Below are 24,950 nucleotides of genomic sequence, written 5' to 3'. Positions count from 1 at the left end.
CAAACTGTTGCGCTTGAAACCGGCCGCTGCGCTTGCGCACGCGTCCGCCGTTGCGACGAGCAACAACAAGGCGCTTGGTTGGAGCAACGGAGCAGAGTGTTGGCACGACGGCTATCGAACTCCCGGCTATTTGGCGCTTTTCAAGCCGTCATAGCACTAGTTGCAGTGCAAAATACAGATGATATGGATTACAGATGATATGACTGCTTATTTCATACAAAGCGGTTCATCTGCCCGGAAAATCGCTTTTGTTACAAACATATAGATACAAACTATAAACTCGATTTTTCCCTCGATTTGATTATATTCTAGCGCCAGGTGTTCGATTGGACAACACCATCGGTTGCTTGCCCAGCAAATGTCGGCTGAACACACGGCTTCGAACATGTTGCCAGGTTCGAGCCCGTTCGATGTTCGACTGCAGCGGCAGAAAACCGGTGCCGTCACATCGAAAAACGCGACTGGCGTCAGTCGACAAAATTTTTTAATGCGCGCGGTTGTGCGTCGCTCCGTGGCTGAAATTTACGATTTACGATTCGGGACATGCGATTGTGCTGACGAGTTGCCAGTTTTTGATTCTCGATTTGTGGTGATTGTACCCGCCGGAAAATTTGATGACCGCGAAAATGCAGGAGTTTTGAAACTAGTGGCTCGCCCCAGGGACAAAAGAGGATAGAAGGATAGAAGGTAGCAAGAGGAGGCACCGTTTTCACGTGCTTACTATCGCTCTCTCTTTCGAGCGCGCGCGTGTGTTGGTGAATGTTTATAATCATTTTTTATCTCAACGATCGATCGTTTGATACGACAAGAAACCCAGAAGGGAATAATTTAAGTGCCGATTTTTGTTGTAATACCGAAATCATTACATTTTTTTCGAGTGGATGGATGTGTGCTGTTTGAATTTTGGAAAATACAACAACTAGAGAAAGAGAGGAGAGGCGAATAAGAAAGAAGAAATAATAAATAGCAAGTTGAAAGAAATTGAAAAAAAAAACCGGATTCCCAGCAGAAACAACAACTAAAGAGCAGCATCAAAAGAGAAGAAAAGGAAGAAGCAGCAGCAGCACAGGCTTCCAGTATTCCATCTCTTCTTGTTGTTGTAGTTGTTGCGCACACGCACCAGAAGAGAGGAGGATCGACCGGGCAGCTGTTCTCTTGCTCTCTGGAAAAGTGGTCAAAGGAGAAGGAGGAGGTAAGTCAAATAAGTGAAATGTTCTCTCTTTGGCCTTCCGTTTGCGTGGGTGCGAGCGAGATGGCGCAGGCGCAGCCGTTTTCCAAGTGCCCAATGCTTTTTATAGTGCACGAGAGAAAGGAACCCTTTTGTTATTGCGCACAAAGTAAAAAAGGAAACGCGAAAGAGTATCGTATCGATTCCTTGTAAAATTGTTATCAATTCATTTGAAATTACACTCAAGAGGAGGGCTCGAAATGTAGTACACGGGCATTGCACGCCTCTACTAATTCCACTTCTGATCGCATTTCACACTTGCTCTCTCTCTTGTCCGTTCTTCCCTTTTCAAAAGTAAAATCGAAAGTTGCAGAACATAGAAAATAGTTAATTGTCATCCTCAGTTCAGTTTTCTACTTTTCCCATTCTGCTCCACTGATCCATTTGTTGGCGCTTTGAGGAAAAAGCGTTTGGGAAAGGGCGCAAAAAGTCATTTCCAATAGTTGGTGACCGACCATTCAGTCTGACATAATGAGCCATAAAGAAAATAACGATGAATGAACGGCGGCCATGCGCATATCTTTCTAGGTATGTAAATATGCTGGGCGCCATGAAGAATAAATAAAAATGCGGTTGGCATTGCACTTTGCTCGGTCGAGCAACGGCAGGAAAGCTGCCTTTCGCTCTCGATTCTGCTCGGTTTTATTTTTCTCGATTTAAGACTGTACCAACTATTTAACTATTTTATTATATTTTATTCTTTCCGCCTGCCGGGGGAACATAAACACTTAACAGCGATATACTAATTTCTTGGGGAAATATGTAAATACATCCTCAAGCTTGTTAATTTCCTATTTAACTTGTATGTTGGTTAACTCCCACGAAAGTTCCTCGTAGGTCGCAGACGATTAACAAGGAATATTTTTGCTCTTTAATCAATAGACAAATTTTTTATTTAGTGTATTAAAAGTTAAATGTACTTATCACGACTTTTACTCGAATCAATAAAATTAGTCCGATAGGCAATTATGCTGAAATATCGATATCAGTGAGCTGCCTCGTTTAATGCCGTTAATTGAATTAGCACCCGCACTAAGACACACACATAAACACCTTCACTCACTGAATAACAACAAATCGCCGGCAGCAACAACAAATTGGATTAATGCAAACGAATCGAATCGCCGAACAGGAAAGACCAAAAAAGAAAAAATGTGTAAAAGCTACAAAATGGTAAAACGATGGTTTTTAATACAAACAAATAGCTAAACATAGCACCAAAAAGCACAATCACTAATGCAAAATGAATCTTTCATAATCGACCTGGTCAAAAGACAGAGGCAGATACAGAGCAAGAGAGACAGCGTGAGGTGGCGAGGGAGATGGGGCGAACACGACATGATAATAACGGTTCCACAAATTTAGTTGCTACTTTTTTTGTGGCTCTGCTCTGCTTTGTTTCGTTTCGTTTTGCTTTTCGGCGTCCTTTCACTATGCATCTTCATCGTCTTCAGTTTCTTCCATTTTCGCATTTCGCAACCAGCGTTCGATATTTTGATTAGAACTCTGGTTGGACACCTCTCAGGTTGATGATATCCATCCTACCTCCATTAACATTTCCCTCCGTCCCCCTCTGCCATCCAATGGGTTTCCTCGTTTTGAACAATATTTGCTCTGTGGCTTAACCATTCGTTTTGTTATGTTTCGTTTCGTTTCTTTTTTCCCGATGACCGATGACAGGGTTGTCATCATTATCTGTGCTTGGCCAAATCAGTTCAAATGGAAAAATTATGGAATCAGAATGTATAAATTCTTACATAAACAGTAAAACCAATATCGTCCGTTTAATGTGATGCAGTATTTACTTACGCAATGTCATTGTTTAAAATCCAACACCATCCATAATTCCATTATGTGATGTGGAAGTCACAAGAAATATATTGCCAAGTAATGGCAAACATTTATTATATTTATTATTCGAGCCAAATTGAATGAGTGTGCTAGCTAGCCCAATTTCTCTGCGCTTTCCAATCATTCAGTCCATTCTTTTCATAGATGTTGCAAGTGAGTCGCCTCAAATTACGCGGATCTGCGAAATTGTAGCCAAAATGCAAATTCATTATGCGGATATGACATGGAGCCCTCCATTCGACGCCCAAAAAAGTCACGAACCTCTGCCGCTGAAATGCGAGATATTCGAATCAAATGAGGGTGCAGTGGAGTACAGTGGAGCTCATTAACAACAGCTGCCGCCACCGTTAACTACGCATATTGGATATCAAAGAAGAAATCGAAAAAATCATTCGGCATGTTTTTTGCCCTTACAAAGACATCAATCTAAAATTGGCAGGGACCGAAGGGCTGGAAAATAATCAAATCAAATCAAAAATACATCAAAGTTTATTTTTTGATTTCTGTTTAATTAGTCGATCGGCGGGCGCGTGTGTGATAATGTACTTATTTGCCAGCGGAGAGAGTAAGTAGATCCCGGGGCACCGCGAAATTTGCACTTTCCCCTCGTTAAGGCTTCCATATTCAACTAATGAAATGATGAAATCGCATTCACGTCTCCACTGAATGAAAGGGAATCCGAAAAGCAAAAATCCATATCCGCAGCTGCACTTAAATCTTCTCGCTGCTTGATTAATTGGGCAATCCGTGAACTGTTAATTTGCCGCAGTTGACGTTCATATCCACAGCAAACAATGGATTAATCAATCGGAGCTTAGCTTAGCACTACCGATTACTTTTCTTTGTTTTCATGAGTAATAATTTAAAAAGAGAACAACTAGCCATCGGATTAAAAATGTATTTGAGAATCAGACGACATTTAGACGTCAGCTGTAGATTTTTATGATTAGCTTAATTTTAATCGATATCTATTGATTTATCTGGGAAATCTATTTACAACAACAAACATCTACTATTAAGGTGTTATCGGAATAATCGATACATTTCAACAATCGTCGAATTCGTCAAGTCTTTGGCTGCCTTTTGCTCGCTCTGTTCCCATTATTGCAATTCTATATATAAAATGGAAGCGGATCCCCAGCTCTTCTCACATCGTGCCACACGAAATGCTTGCCTCTAGTTAATTTTCGCCGTTTCTGATTTTTTAGGCTTCTTGTTTTATTTTGGCTTTTTTCTTGAAGAAGTCGGAGAACGAAGAAGCAGCAACGGCGGCTAAATATAAAATTATTTGAAGCCAAGAGGCTGACGAGGGGCCAAAAGGAGGGAAATGAGAAATAAAACCATGCAATGCCAGACAATTGTGGCAAGACCAAAACAAGCAAGAAGAAACGCTGTGTCGACTGCATCGACAATCAGATACCCGTTAGTTATTTAATTAATTAAATATATTTAAATATAAAACTTATTCCAACTATAACATTTTTGTTCGCTATGCAGGCATCTTTTGAACCAGCAATCTCAATCCTTGCGACTCTAGACTCCGAGATCGAACGGACAGACAGACGGACGGACGGACATAATTAGATCGACTCGATAACTAGGGTACATGCTTTTTAACAAAGACATTATACCCCTTCAACCTACGATTAACCGGTTTAAAGAGTAAAGCACAGGGAAGCACAATAAAATTTCACAAAACTGAAACATCCGAATAAAAGTCCCTGAAATGCGGGAGGACTGCGAATAATAATAGGCTCAGTTTACAATAAATCAGCTAGCGAACGGTGGATAATGCTGTATTGCTGCCCCCTACCGAAGTCTCGGATCCGTAAGCATTATTTCTTGGTCACATCTCTTGTTATCTATGTGGTCTCCTGGTGTCTGCTCAACGGCAGATTGTGACTGGGAATTAGAGCCAACACAACACTCATGTCGCCGACCTTGAATCGTTATCTCCGGTTGTCTGGAGTATCTGTTCCTGTTGATGCTCGAGTGTGGCAAAGTTTTCCTGGGCTGAGACATCCCTTTTTCCCCCATACCAAGCGCAGCCTTCGATTTTCCCCCGAAAAGAACTTGCGGAGTAATTGTTTGCCGCTTGCCAACTTATGTTGTTGCCACATCTGCGCAACACGTGTGCTATGTGCTGCTGCTGTTGCATTTTGCCCCTTGCAAGGGTTATGCATCCGTACCCCACCCCCACACCCCACACACCCTTTGCCACTCGCTGAAAACTCCGTCCTGTTGGGGGCGCATTTGTGTCGCCCTTATTTTTTCTCCGTCGAGTGCACTTCGCCAACTTTGCGTCACAGTCCGAGTCCAAAAACTCCAAAGTCGTCGTGTTAATGTACATATGTATGCACTTACCAACACAGTGGCGGTGAGAAAAGTAGGTAATACGTTGCCCAATGTCTAATGGTTATGGTTAAATAGTTGAAAACAAGAAAAGGGCCATTTTTAATTATGCAATCTTCTATTTGAGCAAATAAGGATTTGTGATGATGCATTAGCCTAAGCAATTTCGAAGCAGCGTCTCTAATATTTTGAGCCGATCTGTTAAAATGTTATGTTTGTGCATATGTGATTGTTGTTCAGTTGTTTTTTGTGTGTAATTAAAATAATAATGCGATGTTCAGTGTTCAGAGTTGAAACTGGAGTTGGTGGTGGAGCCGAAAAAAAAAGTAAAGAAATAATGGGGAAAATTATAGAGGGTGGGCGTGGTTAAGTTGCTGAGAGAACTTCGAGGTGGGTGGATGGTGTGGGTATGTGGAGGAGGTGTGAATAATTTGGTGGCACATGTGTGCCCAGATGCTTTTTGCCCTGCAATTGTTGTTTAACCAGCGAGTTGTTCGGGGGGCGATGTTTCCCTTTTGTTTATTCTCTGCATTTGACTCTGGTTTTTCCGCTGGTTTTTTTCATTCTGCTCGTTTTTGCCTTGATTTCTTGCTTGGCATTTAGACTGCACCGCGTGTAACCCTCGGAATGGATTATTCTGATGGCCTGGGACTTGGTTTCGGATTTGAGGTGCGGTAATGGTGATAATGTTAATGCTGATGGTAATGGTGGCCACCATGTCATGCTGTGAATGCAAAAGTTGAATGGATGATCGCATCGGGTCTGCAAATGTACTACGCGCTTCCAATTTCCGCTCAATGGAACCGAACTTCAATAGTTTCGATTTTTTACTTACCTATCTGACCGAGTTAATCTTTCCTTTTCCTTCCCCCTCAATCGGCTCAGATGCCAGCAAGTTGGTTACAACTCACTGGTGGTCCAAAGATGCGGTGGTTGTATCCTGCCAGTAGGAAGGCAAGTGTCCTCAATGAGGAAGTAAATTGAAGCATTAAAACTAGTTTGTGTTTAAGGGGATGTGTATATAGCACAATAGCAAAGGAGTAAATGCAAATATAACTCACTAATAATAGTAATGTAACTAAAGAATCCCTCTCTTGATAAATATCGATTGATTTAAACTGTAAGTCCGAAATCCATACTACATACAACACAGAATTCAGCAATATCGGTTTAGAACAAACTTCAGTTCTTAAACATTGATTAAATGCGATTCAATGATTGATTCGAGTTGAAACCACAGTTGAAGTAGCTGGAGAAGAAGCTAAGAAGGAGAAATGAAGAGTTGATGCTAAGAAAAAATGTGCAAAGGCAACCGGTTTCTGAAAGATACTTGTCGTTTGCTGTTGTGGCCTCAGTGTTATGTGTATGCCTTAAACAAATTCCTGCTGTTTTAGGAATAACTTACAGCCAAAGGCAGGGACGTGGAGCAAAAAGGGGGATCACTACCACTATGGCTACACACGTAGACAAAAGCCTCGGTGATTATTAATGAGTCCAAGAATCGAATCATCATCAAATCTCGGAAAGCCTATGTGTCAGCCACTTCCAGTGAGGCACTTTCATTTCCCCAATACTTGCTGCTCCATGCTCCCAATACCTCGTTTCCAATTCCATTATCATTCGGTCGTATACCATTTTTTTTTTAAATTATGCAAGCCAAATTATACAAATGTTTATCGTTGCATTCGACGATAAATAATAATAAACGAATTAATGAAATACGTACAACACACCGTGAACGATATAAAGATATGGACAGTAAGAGAGAGCTGGGAGCCACGATTGTTTGTGATTGCATTTCAGGGTCATGCGATGGTCCCGAAATGGAACCAAAAAAAAATCTTCTCATGCGTGCCACACGCGCAGACATTTCACCGTAGATATGCCACAAGCTAGCACACACAGAGGTGTGCAACGGTGTGCGTTGCCAATTGAGAAGCTGGCAACTTGCACTATGTGGCTGTTCGCATATGTACATACATACACAGCAGACACATAAACAAGGGGACCAGCCACATGCCACATTTCTTGCCACATGGCCACAACAGTGCCAATGCAAAAAGGAGCCGGGATCTCTTATACAGTTGGCAAATACTCCGCCATGCGATAAAGAGCGATTTCAGATCACGCAGTGCTCCCTGCTACTAAATACTAAAAGGAATCACCCAAGTTGTATACCCACCTAATACTTCATGTCAAACACGCTTAGCTTTGGTTACTCCGAACGCAGGAGATCTCCGCCAGCCGATCTAGCCCGAACTGCTGACTGGTGGAGCCTCTTCTCCTGGCTTCTTCCGCAGTCTGCTGCCCCCTCCCAATTTACTGGGTTGGTTTACTTTGGCTCTTGGGGCAGGTTTGCTTTCTGAGCATCATCTCCTGCGTTCGTGTCTCGCACATTGGACAACCGGTAACTGAAGCTGAACTGGAAAACAGAAGAAAAACGACAAACGAAAAACGAGCTGCTCCTGCGGTTTGGACTTTAGGTGGAAATGCTCTTCGAGGGGCGTTTTGGAGGGGGAGAGGGAAGAGTGCAAAGTGGTGACCCAAGTGTCGGCATCTTTTCGTGTTCCATTCCATTTAGTTCTGGCATAGCTGCAGTGGGTTTTGTGGTCGTAGAAATGCAACGGTCACTAAATTGAACGGATGTTGCAGCCCAAGTTTTCGGTGGAAGAGGGGAATATATTTTTAAATACTACTGAGGAACCGAACGGAATGGTTTTTTTTTTGTTTTTTCTTCCAACTCACAATATGATAAAAGTGTTATTTTTCAGACTCGCCATTGACAAAGTTCAATATTTTCTGGCTTCTACCCTCCTTTTATTACTAGTATTTAGTTTAGTTTTGTTGGGTTTTTCGTCTTTTTTTTTAAGTCGAGAAACTGCACCTTTTAAAGCTGTCTGCTCTGCGAAAAAAAATGGCTGCTCGCCTCTGCCACTTGACGAAAAAATGGCAAACTGAGGGCAAATGGCCAAAAAGCTTTTTGTTGCTGGGACTGAAGCCCTGCATTTTGCATTTTCGACTGCGACTTCAGCTTGGGCTTTGCCTTGAAGAGCAGGGAGCCCGGGGCTTGTCAACGCTTAAAAGTCCGCCCCCGGCTTTTGGCCCCGCTGCGCCCACTCCTCCCACTCCGCCCACTTTATGCAAATGCACGTGAAAATATTCAAAATATTTTTTTATTTTTTGCTCCCTTTTGCCGTAGTTGCTTTCAATTTCCCAGGCTGTCCCATCTGCCTTTTTAGTTTCCCCACTAAGCCCATCGACGTTTTTCGATTATTGCGCATACTTTCGCCCCCGTCGATGACGATGACGATATGCCGATGGTGGCGATGGTGCTGATGTTTCGCCGCCTCATTTTGTCTTTTTTCCTTGTTTTTAGGTTTTCGCTTTGTTTCGCCTCCAAATTTGTCATCCATTTAAAAAAAAACCGTCCCTTTCGTTCGTTACCATTTTTCGCTTCCCCAGGGGGTAAATGCAGTTTGAAAGGAAGTGGGCGAGAAAATCCAAGAGGGACTAAAGTTGGACTTGAAATGCTCTTGGTGTGGATTGGAAGCTATTTATGATTTTATAAGATTTTGTGCGAACAAACAACCCGTTATCCATTGGTACCTAAACTTGAGACATGGTCAAATACCTTGGATAATACCTTGGACTGTAGACCCACGAAAGAGTATCGAAATCAACATCAGATTACAAGTGAGCTGAATGGAGGCAATCGATGGGGACTTATGGTGGACTTATTACACTGCAACCAAAATGTGTCAGCGGAGGTGGACGAGCTGAAAAGAGGGTACGGCCTTTGTGCACTGAAGCGAGCCTCTTTGTGCTGGCTTCTTTGGACCCGTTTGTTGCCTCTTTGGGAAAAACAGAGACTCCTCTTCTTCGGAGTGGGTCCCCTCGAATACCGCACCCATACCCATGTAGGCCGTTAAGCTCGCCGCATTTTGGCTTCGAGTGAAAATTGCATTGCCATCGACGGACGGTTATAAAATGTCATGATTTTCGAATCTTCCCAAACCCGGAAAATACAAAAACAAACGAAGTAAAAAACTGCGGCTAGATCCCAGTGGCAGCCGATCCCATCCGACGGTCGATAAAGTTGTCGTGTCATAGGTGCTGGCTGCAATAGAGTGGAGTGGGTCCAACGGACTTATGCAATCGTCTCGCATTTAGGATACATAGCATACGGTATGGAGAGGATCGGTAGGTGGAGAACCTATAAATGGATCGATAGCAGGTTCATTGATTGTTCGATATTTCGAGATTTATAGACGATTGAGTAATTAAACAATGGGGATGGATCCTTCAATCAGTATTTCTATTGCATGCAACTGATCAGCCGGATCAACGAGATCAGATCAAGTGCAGTGCAGAGTCATTCCCATTATTACCATCTCGTCGAGATCGATCTCGTTGAGTCGTGGCTGTGAACTAGCATGACACTCGCCAATCTGCGTGCCACGTTTCCAGTTGGCCTGCCGTCCAAAACATAGACAATTGCTCAATTAGACAGCCCTGACCCGAGTCAACCAACCGATATGTGCAAATCTGGCCGAACACGAGCCGAATGTTTGTGCGTCAAGTTAAGAGGTTGCGGCTTGAGCTGGGCCCAAAATGAGTTTGCTTTTATATGCTATTTGCCCCAGCTTAATTTGCACAGATGCATGCATACATATACTCACAGCCCAGGGGCCAACGGTCAGCGACCCATAAACCAATTTCCCTAACAAAATCAAATACATGGAAATACTAAAGATCTCTGTGCACGTTTAGTGCTTAATTAAATTTAAAGTAGTGCTTGAAAAAAGAATAGTTGTTTATGTTGCAGGTGTGCATACCTGCATACTGAGTCTTAATACTCGTATTCTTATTTGGTACAAATTATAAAACTCTCGTTATAGCAAATTCATTTCATTTTTATTTTTGCCTATATGTGGAAATTCATCTTAAGCATGACTGAAATTTTTCAGGCACGAATGCTGTGGCTTCGTTTCATTTCGCTTCTTTTTGTTTTGTTAATCTGTTCGCCATATCGCTCATTGTTTTTGGGTTTTCCTTTTTTATTTCTTATTTTTTATTAAGGGGGCCAGAAGGGGGAAAGTTGCCCAAGGCAACTTCATTTTCATTTTCATTTCCATTTTCATCTCGATCTCGACAGCTCCGCTTTTGTAGACAGATAGCTGTATAGGTTTGGCTGTCATAAAGGAGCGAAGAGCATTGGGAAACTTTTACTTTTCAATGCAAATAGCAAATTATGGTGGCGTGCCAATCCCCAAAATCGTTCAGTTTGCACTCCCAATTGTTCAGTCCGCATTGTGGACAAAATGCAAAGTATAAAGACAAACCATCGACCGCAACAGGCGTAGGTTTTCCCATTTCCCGTCACTTCCAGTCTGATCCCCGACTTAACCTTGGCTTCCTGGGGCAGCTGCTGCAAGTCAATGTGACCGTACATTTATTGCCCAACCAAACCACCACTGTGGCACTCGCGATCCCTCTACGTTTCAGTTCATATTTTTTACGATTTTATTATTTTGGCTCGGCGAGAAATGTCAAAAGCGACATGCCCTCCCACCTTTCGTTTTGGGCAGCACAACGAGGGGAAATTGAGATAGGTCGCGACGAAGCACAAGCGATTTTCTTCGGAGGTGAGTGAAGGAAAATTGTCGGTTTCAATCAGCTGTTTATAGTTTGCGGCCCAGCTTTCCAGTCCTGAGTCTCTGAGTATCTGAAGCCACTTGATCTGCTGCGCACGTTTTCACCTCCCCCCTCTCCCGTGAAATCGCGACTACGCCCCCTAACAATCCATCGCCTCTTAAAATATTTGTGCAGCACAAACAGTTAAGCAGCTTATCATCGAGGAAAGGGGTTAAACCACAGGCGTCAAGTGGAGGGATTGGGACTCGGATTCAGTTTCAGATTCAGATTGGTCGGTCTGCTGCGGTTGGGTTCCCGGTTCCCGGTTTTCGGTTTTTGGCTTTCGGTTAGCTATGGTCAACATTGGCCATTGGCCATTGGAACCCGCCCAACCGCCATCGTACACGGCAAAAAACGGCTTCATCAGCACATGTCAAATACATGTTGATATGCAAAAGCATTTGTATTATTGGTCATACAATCACGTTAGTTTGATTTTCCTGAAATAGTCATCATATAATATATAATAATATAATATATATGGATTTTTATGGCACTGTTCGTGTGGTTTTTTCTTTTCCCGTGTAGACACACGATGTTAACATTAATTTTGATTTTTTGTGGTGCCAACCCAAGCTTAGTTTATTTGCTCTGCTTATGAATAATTTGCATTTGGACACTCTTGTCAACGGTTGCTGGACCGAAATCAGCTGGGTCTCAGGCTTAATGGATTGGCACTTCTTGCAGATTTCCCTGATTTGCGATAGGAGACTTTGGGGATTAGGATTGCGAGTTCTGGCCATGATAAATCGCCTGCGAAATGCTGGCTTGCGTTGCTTATTTGTTTGCCACGCCTCCGAAAGAAACTGGTTTCCATCAGGTTGGGTTTCCGTTCTGCGAACTGGTTCTCATTGTGGGCTCCCTAAGCTTGCGGAGAAAACCTGAAGCTGATTGACTGGCTGCCCACTCGTGGAAAGCCCACTGGAACCGTTCTAACTTGGCCACAGTCGGGAGGGTTAACGTGAAAAATAGCCCAGTGGCCCAACGTAGCAACTCTGAATCTGTATCATAACATAACATGTACATTATGAGTCAGGAACCGCCTATCGTGTATTGACCACCCAATCGCTCCCTCTCTCTCTCTCTCGGCCTACATGCCCATGTTAATGCACGAAAATCGCTTACACGACAAGATACAGTATCTCAAAGTCAATCGTCCTATTTTTGTTTGCCACAATAAGAAATGCGAATGGAAAACCCAAAACAGTGAATATCAGAGTGTCTGCGTGGTAAAAGAAAACTTTCTCAATGCAATTTATAACAATTTCCTTCAGTATTCGCCCGAACACGCCCATCGATCACCGCCCACCTTTTTGCTGCGCCGAAATTTTGCACTATTGAATAATTTCTTAGCTTTTGTGTGTGTTGTGTGTCTGCTGTAAATGATTACGAGGCTACAATAAATAAATGTTTCACAATGAGGGGGACTAACAAAAAATCCAGCCCAATGCCCCAGCGAAGCCATGCCAAACGTATTATTATTGAATATGCAAATGAAAAATGCTCGAAAGTGTTTGGGTCCGCAGACACAAGTGGGTGGCTGGGTGGATGATTTGGCTGTTATTCGGGGATACCAATGGCAAGGTCAGAGCCGATTTATCTCGATTTTCCCCAAACGACCCTCATAACTGTGGGTCCAAGGGTAAACATTCTGCTGTGTGTTGCGTTTTATTCCTTCTTCCCGTAGAAGTGCGTATTTCTAGTGACACTCTTTGCAGGAAAACTACGTTGGAATGCGTGTGCGTAACTATTTATTATTTTATAATAATACCAATAGCAACAGCACAGCAATGCCAAATGACATTCATTTTAGGAACCCTTTGCATTATTTGCTTGAAGTTAAAGCACTAGCTCATGTGGTTTTATCGCGCTCGCTCCCCAATCCAATGCCACTCGTCTCTTTTAATGGAAATTGCAGTTTCAATTGCCGGATCCACACCCCGGCCCGTCCGCTCACCCCTTTTCCATTTTGAGAGCCTCATCATTAATTAAGCACTTAATTAAAACTGCAGCCGTCAAGCAAACGCAGCGAACCAGTGGAAAAAGCGGGGAACCGGGACTGGCGGCGCAAATTGATTAGATGTCATCGCTTTCAACCGTTTTCCAAATAATCGACAACAGTGGAAATACATTTTTAAATGCCAACCGCAAAACCAACAAGCGCCAACAACAACGCGGGCAGTTCAAGCATTTAATGCTCGATAATCGCGTTAATAAACATTCGAAATTAACGCAAAACTTTCATTTTTCAACGCTGAAACTGTTGAGGGTGCCCTCGGGACGGAATTTTCAGTCGCTTTATTTTGGTGCCATGATATTATGGTATCGAATGCTTTATAACAATTGGATCCATAAGATGATAATGAGTTCAATTGCACGAAATGGACTACAATACCCGAAATCGGAAAATGAAATCAAATGGAACTGATGCGAAATGTGCAGGATGTGAAAATGGAGTGGAAACGGGAAAAGTAATAAGCACTCGGGTTTCGATGATTTGCAAGGGTATTTTTATTCGATTCAAGTGTGTAACTAAGCGTACATATGTACACATGTATGTTCTACTAGGATCACTTTTGTAGTTCGATGCCCTACAAAGTGCGTGGTTAGATTAAACCCAAACGCTAAACATCAATTTCCTTTCGAATATATGTTGTTTCGCGATTTTTCTAACATGTTTGCGTTCTAAATTCACTAATTCCCACTGCGCTGGAAAATGCTACCAGCTGTGTAAGCACACATATTTAACCCTCTGTCGCCCATGCCGCCGTGAAATTTTGAATTAATTTTCAGCTCCATAAGAAACACACAAAAAAAAAAAGGAAAACAAAAACCGCATGCGAAAAAATGAAAAAGGCAAAATGCAATTTTCACTTTTTTAAACCTAATAAACAAAAACTCTTGACTGAATGACTGACTTCGCCAACGTGTGCATACATATGCAAACATTGCGCATACGACGCGTGTGGCAAAAGCGAAATGAAAAGTCTCTTCCTAGTGTGTGTGTGCGAAAATTGTGAAAAGCGTATTTGGAGCAGAAAATGTAATGTCTGCCTGCCCCCCACTTCGCACTCTTCACTTATTTTTGGGGCCGCGCATTTGTTATGCGCTTGAGATTTTGGATTTTACTCCACTACATTATTTACTTATTTTCATTTTTTCTCGCCGGGCTTCCACCTTTCACGTGACGAACAGACAGACGGACAGACGGACAGACGGACGGACAGACGGACGGACAGACAGCCAGAAGAAATGTCCGATAAGACCTGTAATCACATACAGCCGGGAGATAAGATTGCAGCCTAGTCTATTTATCTAGCTATCAATCCTATCTAGTCCAGAAATGAGCAAACAATTACCAACCCAAATCGAGCGTAAATTCGTGAGAATTCTTACCGAAAAGCAAGAACGAACTACCTGTGTTTGCGCACATAAGTTTCGGGTATTTTGGCTATATGTTACCTATCTGCGCAAGTCGTTTGCCTTGTGGAAAAATCCAGCGCCGCACAAAAAGCAGATAAGGTAATTAGCTTAGAACCCTTATCTAATCCATATCTCTAGCTCGGCTTCCTGATAAGTAGTGCAACTTGGTACATCATTAAACGTAGTGTTATTGCGAGGCACAGGTGTTTTTTTTTTAATGTCGATAGAAGGTAGTTGGTAGTTGAAGCGAAATTGTTGATTGAACGCTTTAGATTGATTGACTTAGGATTTTGCATTAAAATGCAGATTATAGGGGGATGGTATAATTTGAAATACTAGAAAAGTAAACTTTCCCTACTACCTGGGTAATTTTAGCTTATCAGCTGCTTATCAGACTATCAACGGAAGTTGTACATTTTAAAAGTTTGTGCTTCCTCCCAGAAACGTATATCAGATTCAGAGAATTGGTCTAATCTGGTCTCAGCTATCATGCTATCAGCTTCTGCTAGGTACTGCTCAGATACATGGACTCTTTGCAGTTTATAAACTAAATTAGTGCGCTTTGAGTCTGATGATTGTAATGAAATCAAGGGTTTTTTATTTATCGTGCTCTTTGAATCAGCTAGGGTTTGCTTTGCTACTCACGCTCGATAAGTGGAGCAGCATTGATTCATCTGTGCGACCTTTTCACGATGAATGGATTAATTAACAATAATTGAGCTTGGCCTACAATAAATGTTTGTTTCTCCTATTGTTTGTTTGCCTTGCAGGTCGTAAGAGCGGTAGAATCGACAATATAATCGGAGTCATATCGGGCACATCAACGTCGGCCACATCAACATCAACAACGGCAGCAGACGTCGCTAATTGCAAGTAAGTCATCAACTATAATTTCTAAATCTATATATACTTACACATTGTTATGCATCGGGTGGGGTGGGGTGTGGTGCGGCGGGGTGGGGGTTAGTCGAGTGGAAAGCTCTCCCCAGAAAACAGCTCTCGATGTAAATCGCATAACACGACATCCGAAGGCGATGGCGATGGCGATGGCGACAGCCTGCTCGACTAGCTCAAAGTCCAGTAAAAAACAAAAACCAACAGCTTCTACGGCTACGGAGATGCACTGAAAGAAAAAGTGCACAGTCTAAGCATTAGGTCTACTGATTTTTAAAGGGTCACTATGTGTTAACACCTTATATACAATACTGACTAGAAGAACGCTCGCTAACTATTCGTTCGGTATAGCAGGTCTCGTTTCTTGCAGTGCACTGAAACACCAACACCAACTCGTCTGACTTGTCAGATCGCGTGCCAAGAAATAATAAAGAAAAATCGTGTTACTTAGGCCTGGGCCAAGTAAACAATAACAACAGAGGCAAAAAGCAGCCTCAACACTTTATGCCTAATAATCATAGCCGCAACTGCTGCTCCCTTGCACATACTATATACTAATGCGACACACACCCGCCGCCCTTCCCCTTTCCCAGCTTTTCCCAGCCTTTTCCCGCCATCAGCGGCATTTTGTGCCATGCGCCTGCGTGCCATCTAATTAGCGTGAAACCTCAAACTCCAATCAAGGAGAGGGGTGGGGGGATAGTTGGACTGTTGCAAGGGGGGAGTTATAATCAGAGTTACAGATGCTGGTGAGGCTGCCTTGCTGCTGTCTTGCTGGTTCGGTGGCCAGTCACCAGAATCGCTGGTGACAGTCGAAAGAGAGGGGGGTACTCCATTCGAGTAGATGGAATAATAAACAAAAAAAAAATAATTTTACTCTTCTGGTGTTTTATTGTAAGTAAAAGGGTGTACTGAACTTTTGAATACTTTAAGAATAATACGCTCGGAGGTGGCATGTCTCCTTCTCGCCATCGAACTCATGCCTCATTGAATCGGAGTGGAATTTGTGGGTAAAACCGCAGAGCTTTTGTGCGCAAATCCCCGTCCAGAACCACTTGCCTGCCTAGCTAGCTCTTCCCATAACCGAATCCCTTAATCTCCCCCTAAACTTTGAGGACGGCGAAGTATCTGTGTATCGCAACTTATTTGCAGTCCCAATGCGCCAGACTAAGCCCCTTTTGAGCGGCCTGTGTTTGCCCCTCAATGCCCCTCAATTCCCCGCATTTCTCCCGTAGGAAAACCCTTTGCTCACGTCCCTCAAACTATTTCCCTGCCACCTGGAAAAGCCATTGAAAAGCATCAAAAACGAGGAGGTAACTCCAGTCAGGGGGCGTGTGGCAAAAACGGGGTAATTGCGGCCGCAGACAACATGCTAATTAAAAGCTACTTTGCCAGCCGCATTAATATACACAAAAACACCGCAAAAATCATGCGTCCTTGCCGGCTGAAGGGGTTAGCACGCCCAATTCGGGAGGATTTCCCTGAATGAATGACAACAATTTGCATTTGTTGTGTTGTGAAAATGCCAAAAGGTACACAGAGAAAACGTAGTACCATCGAACTCTGGATCGACTTTGTACATATGTATATCAAAAACATTTGACAGATTGTTGGTCCACTGACAAATCTGATGTGTAAAAACAGATACAGATACTTTCGATCTGTTTTTTTTTTAGTTGCGTAACACTCATCTTCATCCCTTGAACAATTAAAGGTTTTTGGGAAAATCAGTGGGCAAGGGGCAAAACGAGCAGACAAGCGAATGGGGGGGAGTTTTCGAGGGCATGCTAAAAGGGGATCATCATCTTGCCTCGCCTGCTTTTGGCGTCATTAAAAATTGTCCTGATGGGTCTTGTGGCTTTATTTTCAATTCGAAGCATATTGTCTGTCCCAATGCCACGTTGAAAACTTTGCTCACAAATGAACAGCAAGTGGGCTCCAGGAAAAGCCAGCTAATTAACGGATTTTCAATGAAGCTACCTTTTACAAGGACTTTTCAGTACGAAAATAAACGTTATTATTTCGGGTACTTTCCTGCCATCGCAAAAGTACTATTTTCTTTAAAATGACTTTCTAAATTTATTCCATTCTTCTGCCACTTGGATCAAATGGAAGATAAATCCAGGCAAGAAAGGGTAAAGAAACATCAAATTGGATAATATCGAGTGGAAACTTTTCGTTTGTTTTGAACACACATAAAACGGGATAAAACAAACAGGTTGTGGGGGTTTCCAAAGATCGGACTTTACGGAAAAGCTGCAAGTGCAAGTGCAAGTGCTCGCAAAGTTTTCATTCCGCTAAAACGGATTCCCCGCACTTTCAGTTCGTCCAGTCCCTCTGCAAATTTTTCCTCTTCTCTTTCGGTTTGCTGTCGAATTCATGCCGTACGAAAATTTATGACTGTCAAAATGTAAAGTGAAGTGAAGGGGGGAAAACAAACTTGAGCTGCGAAAGTGTTAAGTCACCAGGGGTGGCGACAACTTTTGGCTTGAATCTCTTCCTCAACCGAACCACTCATTGCCGACTTGGCTAAAAGAACTTTAAGCACTGACACTTTTCGCGAAACTGTCGCAAAAAATTAAAGATTTCCAAGGTGGTGAGTGGAATTGGAAAGGCAGGCCATAGGTCCTAATGTAAAAACTATCTGCCATGGTGTGCTACGTGATTATTTTATATTCATTATTCCAATGTCTTAAAATCGAACCGAATCGTAGGAAACAAAGAAAAATCTGAGGGACTTCATGTCGATACCGAACATCTCGAAGCCTTTTCTGCTCCTCTTCGCGTTGCACATGCATCATGTATTCCACGCGATTGCAATGTGAATGGCAACTGCAACTGCAACTCCTCAGTCTTCGTTGGTGTTATTAAATGTTTCTATTTTGCTGGCAACTCCTTGGCACGCCGCTTCCCTAATGCGTTTAAAAATAAGTACATGCCCAAGTCGCTCCCTCCACGTCGCCACTTCAGCGTTCAATGTTCCCAGTTGATGTGGTGGGGCTGCTGCTGCTGCAAAGTTGCCGGTGCCGTGTTGCCGTTTCTGCTGCCACGTTGTTGTCGCCGTGTGGCACTCAGTGCCTAAGTAATTGATGCGGAGTGCGTTCGGACAGATAGAAGTCTGGCATTTCCACGGGGTTTCCTCTAAGCACACAAACTATTCACTTAATTCAACGTTCTGTATCATTAATGCAGTTTTTCTGCAGCTAGTAGAAAATATAACTAATTTTCTAGCGGCTAATACTTAACAATCGTTTGTTGAGTCAGTGTTTTTTGGTGTAGCATCTGATGATTTATTTATCATTATCTTTTTTTTTTAATTTGACACCACTGGACGCACAATGTGCAGAATCCTCTTTGTGTGGCTAAAGTATATGTCATTTCATCAGCGAGATTGCAAAATGGATTCCGTTTGGCACTACCGTCTTGAGTTCCCTATCGGAATTTGCCACATTTTTGGCATTGTTGAGAATTTCTATTTTATATTTGGAGCAACGGAACGCTACTTTGCCAGAACTCAGCTTCGATTTTATTGTTCACACTATGATGCTAGGATGGCCAGAAGGGAATAGGAGGCGGCAGCTACACAATCAATACGATTTACTGTTGCAAATGTGCAACTTTCAGCTAGCTACCAAATGCGCTTAACTTTCATTGTTGCATTCAGAAATTGATTGGCTCTGAGGGCAGAGCTGTGGATATAAATAGCACTGAAAGATGCCCAAGGAGATGGAATCCATCCCATCCATCGTTAGCGTTTTGATATCGAATCAAATTACCTAGAGAAGAAGAATCCAGTGTGGCTCACAAGATTGTTGCCTACTTCCAGGGGACTCTGCTGCTTACCGTCTGCAACAGGAATGCAAATTCTAATTAGGCAAAAAGGACGCTTTACTTTTCACCTTTTACTTTGCGAAAGTGGAGAGGAAAGGCTCCAGTTCGAGTTCAAGGGCACCGGGCAAAAGGACAAAACAAAACGAAGCGAGTCGCGTCGAGTTGCCATTGTTGACTTGATTATAAGATAAAATCTAATTAAATAAGTTCAACTTAAGATGTCAACTTAATTTAAAAACGCCACCGTGACCCTTAAACCCGTAAACCCGTCGGGAAATGTAGATCCTGGTGTAGAACAACTAACCCAACTCTCATCTCATCCCTCACAGCCCGGGTGTCTGTCATCAGCACAAACATCCTAATTACCAACTTTTTGCCAAGACTTTGGCTTTGGCTCTCATCAATGGACAAGAAAGTGTACACTGCCAGCAGCTGGAGGGGCAGAAAGTGGGCCATGGATCGTTCGTTGGGTCAGTGGAGCGCTCCACTTTACATGGTATGGTTCTGTTTCGCTGTCATCGTCATCACCATCACCATCGCCAGCGTCGTCGTCGTCGTCGACTAATTACGTTTTGTGCAAATGGACAGGCGTCACCTAATGACCCAAAGCTGGCTACAAAATCGGAAATTGGTGGGGGAATGGGAAAAGAAAGGGGAAAAGGGAAAGGGTACTCAAAAATGTGTTCGAAGAGTGTCCACCTCCCTCCCCCCTCCCATTGTTTCGTTGTTGACCGCTCTTACGCAGTTTCGAAGGGCTTAAAGTACATTTGTAATGGCCTTCATTACATTGATTGGCTTACCCCATCAAACAAAAAAGTGGCCGAGGGGTATTCCCCGCAAAATCAGTGCATCCGTTGTGCAGATGCGTGGTGAAAGAAAGCAATCGATTGATAATCGAATACCTTACAACAAAAGAGATCAATAAGTCACGATATAATATGGCTGATAGAGAGCTTACAATATAATTGCTTAAAATGATATCCCTGGCAGCTTCTACTGTTCATTCATATCAGTTCTGCTCGTACACACTTGCCTGCTTCGTGTGGAATTCGTTGGTTGTTTTCTTCTTCGCCTAATAGCTTTGAAATGAGTTTGACTTTTTCCGTTTGCAGTTTGTTTATTGTTTGTTTGTTTGGAGCATTCGGCTCATAATGCAGGCGATGCCCAAAGTTCATTAAACGGAGTCGCCAACGGAGTATGGCGACCATTACATACCCCTTAGGCTGAGTCTCGAATATTTGATTATGGGTAAGGAAAACACTTCCATTACTTCCCATATAGGTGCAAAGAGATGATTTTACCCATTCTATAACCATAGAATACACATTGATACTCATTAAAAGAAGTGCATAGCCGGTCGAGCCATGCACAAAGGGGTATCGAAAACTTATTCTCCAACTTGCGTTCCAACTGGGCCGCAGACAACATTAGCGGTTGTCCATGCTCCAAATGGAAGGCATGGCCAGGACGGGCCGGGCCACCCACTTTGCTGCCTCATTGCCACCCGCTCTTAGCCAATATTTTCAGCATATGTTGAAAAGTTTTGCGCATTGGCAATCAAAGTGGTGCGGCGGCCGACTCTTTGATTTCTGTTTCAATTCGTTGGGAATGCAAATGCCAAATCTCATTGCTCATACGCCCAGTGGTCCGTATCCGCACTCCGCCCACACCCCCTTTCATCGCACTGCTGTTGGTCCACTTTCAAGCAGCGACCACTTATCGTGGTCGTTTGAAGTTTTTATCCTTATTTATCTTCATAAAATATTCATGCACTCTGCTCTCCATGTGTGTGGTGTGTCCTTTTTCTCTTTTGCTAGTGTGGTAGTGGATGTGGAGTGGAGTGGAAGCCACTTGAACTTCGGGATTGAGCACTCAGCACTCAGGTGCCGCCAGGTCCAGTCCGGAATTCAGGATTCGCCCCTGCCCACTTTCAGTTCCTGCTTTTCAATTAAAAATTGTTTTTCACTACATTTGAGTTGATTGATTTTTAATTGATTTCAATTGAGCAAGACTCCTCTGGCTAAGGGGTTTTCGTTTTTCCAGCACGGAGGTGAAGTGGTAAAGAAAGCACCCGGGGTGCAGAACAGCACAGCACAGAACAGAACAGAAGCTTTTAAGACGCCTCCAGAGGACAAGGAAATATGAAGAGCCAGACATGGACTCTGGGAATTTTTTGTCTTACTTTGCATACCCTCTCGATTGGCAGGATACTGGTCACTGCGAGGATTTAAGGCTATTGGAATTATTCGAAGCCATTCAGCTTACACAACTCTTTTGTAGCACTCGTCCTTGTAGTCAGCAGATTGGATCGGCATTCATATAAAGGGCACCGCCAATTTTCCCATCTTAAATGTACCACTCTACTTTCAACGGCGTAAGAGTATCCTTGATTTGGTGTTTGGACCTTAAGCCTTTTGCCTACCGCATTCCTTATTTATTATTGACAACACGCTCCGTAAACTCCCCCAACACCCGGAGAAACCCCTCCGTAAACTCATTGCTGTGCGGAGCACCCACAGGATGCAAATTGCATGAGCGGTGTCTGCGGCTTTTGTGGCTCGGCTCATAAATTCTTAACGAGGATTTTTGGCATTTGAATAAAAAACGAGGGGCAGCCCAATGGGAAGTGCAGTCTCGAAACGAAATGAAATGAAATTTCAAATTAGCAACTAAAGTGGAATGTTGTTAAGTGAATTTTAATTTGCCATTAACACATGCGGGGGAAGTATTTTAGAACGCATCCGGTGCTGAAAGGCCCCGGGAAAAAAGGGTTGAAAAGGGCGGAACAAAAGGCGACAAAGGGAGAGGCACGGGCACGGGCACAGCCGAACTTGCGACAAAGTTTGTGCTGGCTACAAAACGTGGGGGCAGTGTAACAGCCTGGCTTTTTCAGCCACAACAACAACGGAAAGTAAAACATAAAATTAAAAACAAAAAACCAAAACCAAAAACAGCAGAAAGGCCTTCTGCAACCCTTTGTTTGTCATATTATATTGGCTACATTCTGGCAAAAATTGAAGTTAAGTGGGGCTTTAGGCAGATAGATTACGATTAACGTTGGCCAGGGATATCATTTACAGGAAATTGAATCGGCAACAATCTACTTTTGAAGGAAACGAGGCGAAACAGGATATTGCAGAGACCGTTTTTATACATATATTGTGTTTTCATTTTAATAATGTTTCATATTCCGAGTTAAGTTCTGGCATAACTTGAATAATAGATCTCCGGGGCAGATAACGATGATTGATCTAAATCTTTTCCAACTGCTTCCCCTGTTAGCGCCACGTGCTGCATAAATGACATTCGTCTGGTAATTCGTTCTCAAAAAAGTCCCAAGTATTTGGAGCCAGTCAGCAGACGGTTTCGTTGTGGTTTTATTTTGGGACTGGGGTGTCGCTTGTTACCTGTTAAATTTATGGCAGGAGCTGTCAATATGTGCCTGTGTGGGTCCTGCGTTTCACAGATTTTCCCCGTTTTCACCAAACATTTTCCGCCCATTCTTTTCCTTGCTCCCCGGTGCTTTTTCTGCTTTTCTGCTCTTCCGCTTTTCCTTTTTGTTCTTTGCCTTGAAATATGACGGAGCAGGAAAAGGACATGCAAAGGGGCGGTGGGCTGGGCTGGGAAAGGGGGCGGGACAGTGGGAAGTTATGGGCTACACATGTTGCTGTCTAATGTTGTTGTTTATGTGCCATTGTGCCGTTGCTGGAATGTGTAAGTAAGAAAATTGTTTTTGAAATGGCTAACAAGCTATTAGCAAACAAACAAAGGCAAAATGATGATGATGTGGGGCGGGGGGGTCGGCTGGCGTTTAGGGCGTGAGCCTCTTGGCTTACAGAATTCCCCCCACTTTTTTATACAAGGAGATGTGACACTTTTTTTCCTTCATATAAACAAGAAAAAAATGATTTATGGAACTATCAAACGCAAGGCTAACTGCAAATCAAGACAACAAAAGCGGAGTTCCTCAGGATGATGATCTCATAAATCAGAACAATGCTGGGAAAACATCAACAATTTTAAGATTACTGGCTATTTAATGGAAAATACCAAAAGTAGTATGCAGAATCAAATATTGTTAGATATATATAGTAAAAGGTTTCTTTTTATAACCCAGCGATTGACTAGAGTAGCTCAACATGAGTTATGTGTTGACGAGAATTGTATAATTGCAGTCGGCAGTAAAAGGTAAATGAATTTGGGCCTGGGCAGCAGTACCCGTTATTGTTGCATAAAAATATTATTTTATGAATCGACCCTTTAACCTTTTGACCCTTTTCCCCATAAGACCTCTTTATATTTTCGCTGACCAAAGGTTTGCTCTCACAATTTTACCTTTGGGGCAGCAGCACAGGGCGCGTGGAAGGGGCCAAACAAATGACAACCCAAATTATTTTGACACCATTACCGAAAGTGGAGTGGTTGTGGGTGTGGCTCTGAGTGTGAGAGGAACAACAGTCGCACTCAATGAACAAAAGCTGACAAAACTCAAGTGTGGGATATAGAAGGGCTATACTCTCGTAAACTCGTATGCTCGTATGCTCGTATATAGGCAAGGCCCAGACATCCAGACGCAGCAACATATTGTGCCGTGTTTGTTGCAGGAAAAGATGGAGCCAGACGGAGGGCAGCGCTTCGGGGCAGTGGATGAAGTGCTCGGCAAGGAGAGAGGAGTCCAACTGTCTGCCTGCCTGTCTGTCTGTCTGTCTGCCACCCACACCTACAACCTACAATTCCTATGCCACCTCCCTGTCCGGACTGCTCTACGTGCAAGAATGAGGCTGGAAAATGCGAAAAAAGGGAGGGAAAACCGGGAAAAACTAGGAGGGGACACCAGCAGAGCAGCACGGCAGCACAGGAGCTCGCGAGCTCTGCTGCAAATTGCCAGTTAAAATTTTGCTGACATGTCAGCAGCAAACGTCAAACGCACCATGGGAGTAGGAGCCACTGCCTCCGCCACGGAGCGAGGGCTGGTTGGGGGCCAGAGAGATGGAGGCCCACTTGATGATGGAGATGGAGACAAGCGTCAAGTGGAGTTGAACGAGATTTGTTTCGATTTTGTTTAGCCTCGTGCAGCGGGTGTCGCCATCGATGAGTGTTGAAACTATGAGGCGAAGCAATTGTTATATCGATCGACTGTCTTTCGACAAGTTGAAAGAAAAGGTGAAAGAAATGCATTATTTGGGGAAAGACTTCTTTGCCAGCGATGAAGAATCAAATTTCATAGTAGTTGACGAAAAATCGATCAATTTCGCAATATCTATCTAATGGAAACAGTTTATATTTTTAACTTGCTGTGCGGATATTCTAAGCATCAGCAAATGCTGGGGAATATTTAGCTGTTTACAACGATTAAAGAGTGTGCACACAGGCAAATATACAGGAGGTTGAATTGCGAGGCAAGTCTATTTGAACCAGGGCCAAGAAACGACCTTCGGTTGCCAAACGCTGGGTAAATATTTGCTCAGAGCCCTGCCTGATCGAAGCCAAATTGAAAGCCAAACATTGAAATCCCACCGTTTACTCATTCAGTCAGTCGGTCATTCAATCAATGAGCCAAGGGCAGTGCGTTTAATAAACTCTGAGCGTGTCGAAAAACGTGAAACGAAACTGCATTTCAGTGTGGGGAAGATATATATAATAATGATGGTTTTACGAAGATAATAACAGCGACGGT

At 43.1% G+C, this 24,950-nt stretch overlaps 1 protein-coding gene and 1 long non-coding RNA gene across 4 annotated transcripts in view; one reads left to right on the top strand and one right to left on the bottom strand.

The window, feature by feature from the left end:
* The window catches only part of LOC117146465, a 138,914-nt gene that overhangs the window by 75,880 nt on the left and 38,084 nt on the right, over window positions 1-24,950 (top strand). The window contains exons 1-2 of one of the 2 annotated variants that reach the window (XM_033312699.1): window positions 465-1,192; window positions 15,319-15,421. The gene's annotated coding sequence lies outside the window, so the exon portion shown is untranslated. Of the gene's footprint in view, window positions 1-464; window positions 1,193-15,318; window positions 15,422-24,950 lie in introns of those variants that run through there. The other variant, XM_033312700.1, reaches the window with a different exon arrangement.
* On the bottom strand, window positions 5,449-7,685 carry LOC117146491. Of its 2 annotated transcripts, XR_004459802.1 has the most exons (4): window positions 7,614-7,685; window positions 6,493-6,692; window positions 6,267-6,371; window positions 5,449-6,155 (listed from the first exon to the last, which is right to left on the bottom strand). It is a non-coding gene; the product is annotated as an uncharacterized LOC117146491 (long non-coding RNA). The 2 variants fall into 2 exon arrangements; XR_004459801.1 differs by lacking the exon at window positions 6,493-6,692 and having other exon boundaries at window positions 5,456-6,155; window positions 7,614-7,681.

Source organism: Drosophila mauritiana, chromosome X, assembly GCF_004382145.1.
Source record: "Drosophila mauritiana strain mau12 chromosome X, ASM438214v1, whole genome shotgun sequence".
Lineage (NCBI taxonomy): Eukaryota > Metazoa > Arthropoda > Insecta > Diptera > Drosophilidae > Drosophila > Drosophila mauritiana.
Note: the sequence above shows the minus strand (reverse complement) of the source record. Positions and strands in the feature narration are given on the sequence as shown.